A 6,797-nucleotide genomic window follows, 5' to 3' on the forward strand; every position below is an offset into this window, starting at 1 on the left:
CAAGTAAGACTGAATGAGGGACATAGTACAGAATATATATAGGAGGTGGAGGATTAACAGTAGAGGATTAACAGTAACAACAAGTGCATACAGACAGACAGACAGGTTTATTTGCATTAAACGCCACGTGACCTAAAGTACAAAACTTTTTACATCATAATTTGAGTTACCCCATTAAGATATACAGACTCAAATTAACAAAATAACTTATTAAGAGGAACCGTTCTGAAAAGATGTGTTAAGAACTTGGTAAATGGCAATAATCCATTAATATCTGACGAAGTACATATTATTAGGTTTTTAAGTGAATAATGCTGCTTATTTGACAATTTAGGTGATAACAGTTTACGCTCTTCATAATGTTTACAGACATATACAACATGAATTTCATCTTCAATTGCGTTGCAATGTTCACACAAGACATCATCATCGGTCATTGTTGATACATCCCTGCGTAGATGCTGCACACTCAAAGAATTACAGCCAATTCTAAACTTTGTTTATAGACGTTTGTACTCCCAGGGCATTTGAAAAAATAAATAGTTTTCAATCTAACTATGATTTCAGGGTCTTATTAAAAGTTAATACATTTGAGTCTAAGGGGGCATGCCATTCTTGCAAAGAACAAATGTACACTCTTTTCTTTAAACTGGGTAATAAATAGCTTTGGATCACCAGCATCCTGTGAAATCCAAGCGATACCAAAGCCGTAGGAAAATAATAAATTTCTTACATGTGTGGCCCAATTCGGGCGTTTCCTATCAACAGTAGCTAATAAAAAGAGATATGGATATATTTAACACATCTTACAAAATAGGTCGTGTACAAAGGAACTCTGCCGCATTCACCATAGACAGCAGCGTAAGATGATCTGTATCCAATGTGTAACAGAAATTTACAAAACTTTCGGTAGGCAATTTCTATGCTTTCCCTTCTTTGGTAGCCCCAGATTTCGCAACCATATAACAAAATGGGTACAATTTTCTTATCAAATTAGTAAAACGAATCTTTAGGAGTAAATTCAAGTCTCCTGATCAGGGATTTTACTGGCCACAGTGCTTTAGAAGCCTGGTCAGATAGTGTTTTACATGCTCTTACCAAATGAGTTTTGGCGTTATAATTAAGCCTAAATATTTATGCATACTTACAATATCCATGTGTGTTTACCATCAAAATACATGAGTGGGAAAACATGAGTAAGTGTTGACTACAGAAGGATAATACTGTCACAACACGATGGACAGAGAACAGAGATTGAAGACAATGAGGCATGGAGCTAATTAAACAGGATAAGTGAACATTGCTTGATTATTGATGAGTTCATAGTAGGATGGGATGAAATAGCATTGATCTCTGTTGATTGATGGCTTGTGGCGGCGAATGTGGATTGCTTCTGTTAGTTTTCTTTCAGTGAAATTATGGCCCGAGATGGCTGATTTACTGTCTGATTTAATGGTTGAGGTTTTGTGCTCTTTGGTTCTGGTGTTGATTATGCAGAGTGTTTCACATACGTAAGATTGTCCACAGTTGCAGTCAATTTTGTAAACTACACCTTTAGGCTCTTGGGGGTTTGGTTGTGTTCCTGCCGTTGGCTCTTAGCAGGGTGTTGATGGAGTTCGAGCTGGTGAAGTTGGTGTCAATATTGGCTTGCTGTTTGAGGAGGCGGCTGATGATGGAAGGCTTTTCCTATGAACGGGAGGGCGATGCGGAAGGGCGCTGATTCGGGTTTAAGGGTCGCACCAGGGGGTAAGGTCGACTATCTGCGTCACCAGATCTGTGACATTGTGGCTAAAACCAAATCGCAAAACCCTAACCTCACCAGAGCTGAGACAAAAGCCATTGAAGAACTCCGAGATGACAACACCATCAAGATTGCCCCTGCTGACAAGGGCAAGGCCACAGTCATCATGGACACTGTCCACTTCAATGAGCATGTGAACAACATCCTCTAAGACCGCACCACCTACTCCAAGATCAAGGCTTTGGTGAAAAAAAGATGACTCAAAGCGCGACAATGCGACAAAGGCAAAAATGTCGCGTTGTCACATTGTCGCAATGTCGCTCTTTGGCTAATTTTGGGCGACAATGCGATAACGCGACAATGTCCCTTGTAGTATTCCATAGATATCGCATAGACAAACCAAACATGTTTGACTTATTTAAGTTCTTGTAGACGGACGAATGGCGAGTGTTTCTATTGAGTACCCTTTCCATATACGCAAATAACAAAATCAAAAATCGCGCGAGTTCTGAGGAGGCTTCGCGGGGATTTTGCGAATTAAAGTAAAATATTTGTGCGTTGTTATGTGACAGTATTGTCGCAGTAATGTCGCTGTGGTGTCCCATTGTTATTGTTGTACTGTTGCCTTATTGCCGAAGTAGATTTTTAGTAGTGTCGCAGTTGTATTGCTGTATTGTCGTAGTCGTGTCGCAGTATTGCCGTAGTAGTGTCGCATTAATGTTGCAGTAGTTTTGCAGTAATTGCAGTAATGCTGCTGTACTGCCGCCGAATTGTCGAAGTAGTATCGTTGTAGTCTCACAGTATTGTAGTAGTAGTGTCGTATTGTCGCAGTATCGCCGTAGTTGTGTCGCAGTATTGTCGTAGTAGTGTCACAGTAGTGTCGCGCTAGTTTTGATGATCCTAAAAGGTAAACCACAGGAACTACTAAGTAAGTTAGCGTTGTCCGGACACGATCATGGTCCATTTACAGTTCGTTCTACAAAATATATATTGATAAATAATGATGCAGAAAAATTAACTTGAGGGTGTACGGTAGATCACGACTTTTCTCTGTGTGGAGGCCCTTTGTCTTAAAGTCTAGTACTACATCTCAACAAAGTCCAAAGCCTATTCACGTACACTTATTTGAACTTGTGAATATTTTCTGCAGCGTTCATCAAAAAGGAAACGAGAACCAAATGTTACAATCACCAGGGGACCTGTATTTAGGTCATGAGACTGTACAATCAATTAACACCACACACTATGTAACCTGAAGCCGCGGATTAACAACGTATTTAAACTTGTCAGTACGATAACCTCGTAGTTGACCTGTCATTAAGTGAAGCTGTCAAGTGCGTTGCGATGAGTGATCCAAACCCTCAACACCCACACCTCTCCACCCTAATCCTTCCTCACGATTGCAGACCACGACTTTCGTTCTTCGAAGCAAGAGTTGGTTTTGAGCTCGATCATTTCATTGAGGTGGGAATATTTTGTTGACAAAAATTCTTTGTTCCAAAACTGTGTTTGGAAAAGTATACTTTGTCCTCAGGTTATTTAAAAGTCTGAAAATTGACTGGACATGCCTTTCGACGCCTCATTTCACAGACAATATGCATGGTTTTTCGCTGATTGATTAATCAAAGAAATACCCTCGAGAAATATCAACCCGAGAATAATGATACAATTATGAAATAGTATTCCCTTTCAGATCGAAGAAATAATGCCATTGTGGTTTTCAATGCATGTAGGAAGTAGATCTACTGGTTCCACTCATTCACGTGACTATTGCATTACACAACACAAACTGGTGGCAGCTATTGCTTGGTATAGAATTGAATGCCTTCTTTCACGCAATCGGCAGTCACATTGCGCGAACGATAAGCGGTGGGAACTGGTTCTATGTCCATGGAAATCATGCAGTTTTGTCAGTTGCTATCAGAGGTATTACCTTTTCAAATACTACAAAAAAAGACATTTCCATGTTCATGAATATGGAACACTATCGAATAGATATGATACCACGTGTTCGCGAAAAGGTGGGCACCCGTCACAAACACGTGCAAAGGTAAGTCAATTGTTTGAGTCAAACCGGGAATTGCCTCGGACATCGTTTGTCCCTATTGCTAAAGATCAATCTCGATTTCTAGTCTGAGGATGAGGGAATAAATATCATGTACAAATTGTGTGATTTGCTTTGAACAATTGGGGATTACGGGTGAGGCAGAAAGTTCCTAGTAGCCTATGATTGTCGTTAGAGGCGACTAAATGGATTGACCCGTTAGTCAGACGCGGTGATTGCATGTCATCGTATCCCAGTCGTGTGGGTCGATCGTGATATCTATCAATGGATTGTCTGGTAGAGGAAAGTAGTCCGTCAAAGTTTCAAGAGTCTCGTGAAAAACGAATGAACGTCAAAATGTGTTGTTCAAACGCTTATGAACGTCAGTTTCGCGGCCTTGTGACCGGGCTCTCGTCCAATGGAATAGCCGTATGCCGTGTAAAATTCCCATTAAAAAGTATCATGATGTGAATAGGCTATCACAAAACGTGGTATTTTGTATGACTTGCACAGTTGTTCATTAAAATTAGAATTCGATTTGCTTGTTTCTCTCTATCTATGTGTTTTTTTAACGTGAGTAATGCGAAGTGGTACATCTATGCTATTCATTAACAAGGGACAATTGGAAACGTCTTACAAATACTTTATAGGTAAACGATACATGCGATATTAAAAGGATTGAGAGTTGTGAGGAATTACATAAATTGTTAAATAAGGGAATATTTACCGAACACGTTCCAATATCTAATTAAACGTCCTAAGTTGTAGCATCATCACTCGAGGTAAATGTGGTTTTATGCGTCCCGTGTTAGGTTTATACCACTCGCTCTTGGTCTGTATTTACCGCTCTATCCATCATCTAAACTAATGAATTCACAGTACAACGTACACACACACGTCTACATTCGTGTTGTACAAGTTACTGGTCATCTGGCAAGTCTTCTTCATGTTTAATGTCACTCGTAAACACCTTTATTACCAATGCCTCAGTTCAGTTACACAAAACAAATCTCTTGAGATAGGTGTTACTAATCGAGGTTCACAAAAGCAACGTTTTCGTCAGTTACACAGGAATATGAGATTATCAGTAACAGGTAGAATAGGTACTTTATATACGAACGACAAGTAGTCACACATCCTCTGTGGTTAAATAATATTAAACTTATGTTCATTGACTCAGGTCTTGTTTGTGTGTGTAGGTTGGTCGTGAACTCTGGTACCTCTGCTCAGCGAGTGATCCCCCATTTTGAGGGTTTATACAATAATTTTATAAATTATGACTAGCCTATCCTGCGGTGCTTGCCTGAAAATCGAGCATCACGGCTGTAGTGTTATATATTTTGTGTCCCAGGGCTCAAATATATTTACGTCTGTACTGTGTTCCACTGAACTCAAACATCTGTTGCACGAAGGCACAGTTCTCTGCGGTCACATCGTTAACACCGAAGGCTATGAGGCAGTTGGCAGTTTTGATACTATTTCCACATGTTTACATTTGTTCCAGAAACTGCTTAAGACATAGGTTAGAATAGGTCTTCAGCAAACCATGCTTGCGAAAAGAGGCGACGAACAGGGTTGGGTCGTCAGGCTCGCTGATTTGGTTGATGCATGACATCATATTCCAATTGCGTAGTTCAATGCTCTTGATGTCAATCACTCGATTGTCTAGTCCAGACTCGATTATGTATAGTCCACAGTCAAATAGCTGGAATAATGCTGAGTGCGCGTTAAACAAGAAAACTGTTAAATAGACCCACCCCTTGCAAATGTATCAACTGTATTGCCCAATACTTGAAATAAATTTTAAAAATCCACAACAGCGTTGTCTAATTTGTGGTTAATAAGTATGCTCCTTCGTGCCTTTCAGTAACATCATAATTATGCAGTTGTGAGGCATCATATATGGCGGGGAACTTTGATACTCTGCATCAATGTTTTCTTGTATGTAATATGGGACATTTGAAAATATTTTCGTGCTGGAGAGTAATTACTGCTGCTGTTTGCTTTTACGGACGGTTAGGGTACAAAGTCTCCAGCGATATCCAGTTCGGTCTGTCAGAATCTGCCACAAAATGGAGGCCAATTTGTGGAGATAACGTGTCCTGTGTCACATGATAAACAGATAAATCTCATCGACCGGAATATGAACAATGATCTTATTGAACTGACAAGCCAGGCTTCTAACTGAACCACAGTCAGGCGACAGGACCTACTCGACAGAAATGACAAAATGTTGAAACAAAAGCAAGTACACGCCAAATATATTGTGGACACGAGTATTGAACTCATTTAGAATATTTTCTTGTTTCCCACACATTAAAATTGCGCTATCGTGATCTTTCTGGTCTTTATTAAAGACATAAATGGATGTGTCATTAAGTCATTATATATGGCCAATACAGGCTACATTAGTGTTGCCCTTTCTGTATTTTTAATGTACTGATAGAACGCCTAAAAGAGCTTAGTTGTCAGTATTGTCGTACACACACACACACACACACACACACACACACACACACACACACAAACACACACACAGTGTTATAAACAAAACGAGACCCAGACCATCCTCTCATAATGTTTCCGCAATTTGTATTTCCAATGTTGCCTGTACACTTGCAAAAGGACTCAGCAACGCCCCTGACTCACAGTATCGTAGACTATTATTTTGATAATTATATATAAGCTACTCCATGAAACCGAGGGCTTGTGTGTGTGTGTGTGTGTGTGTGTGTGTGTGTGTGTGTGTGTGTGTGTGTGTGTGTGTGTGTGCGTGTGCGTGTGCGTACGACAATACTGGCAACTAATTATGCCCTTGGTTTTATGGAGTAGCTTATATATAGTGCATTAGCTCGAAATATACATGAATTTTGTCTATGAAGGAACTTTGAACTGACTGAAAACTGTTCGTGGTATTGATGTGAAGAATGGAGTGTTTTTTAAACACTATTTTGACCATTGTCGGTTAATCATTGTATTCAATATTTCCTGTGCACAACTGTTTTGTTCATC

This window comes from Haliotis cracherodii, unplaced genomic scaffold (assembly GCF_022045235.1).
Source record: "Haliotis cracherodii isolate W230 unplaced genomic scaffold, xgHalCrac1.p SCAF_23, whole genome shotgun sequence".
NCBI classification, from domain to species: domain Eukaryota; kingdom Metazoa; phylum Mollusca; class Gastropoda; order Lepetellida; family Haliotidae; genus Haliotis; species Haliotis cracherodii.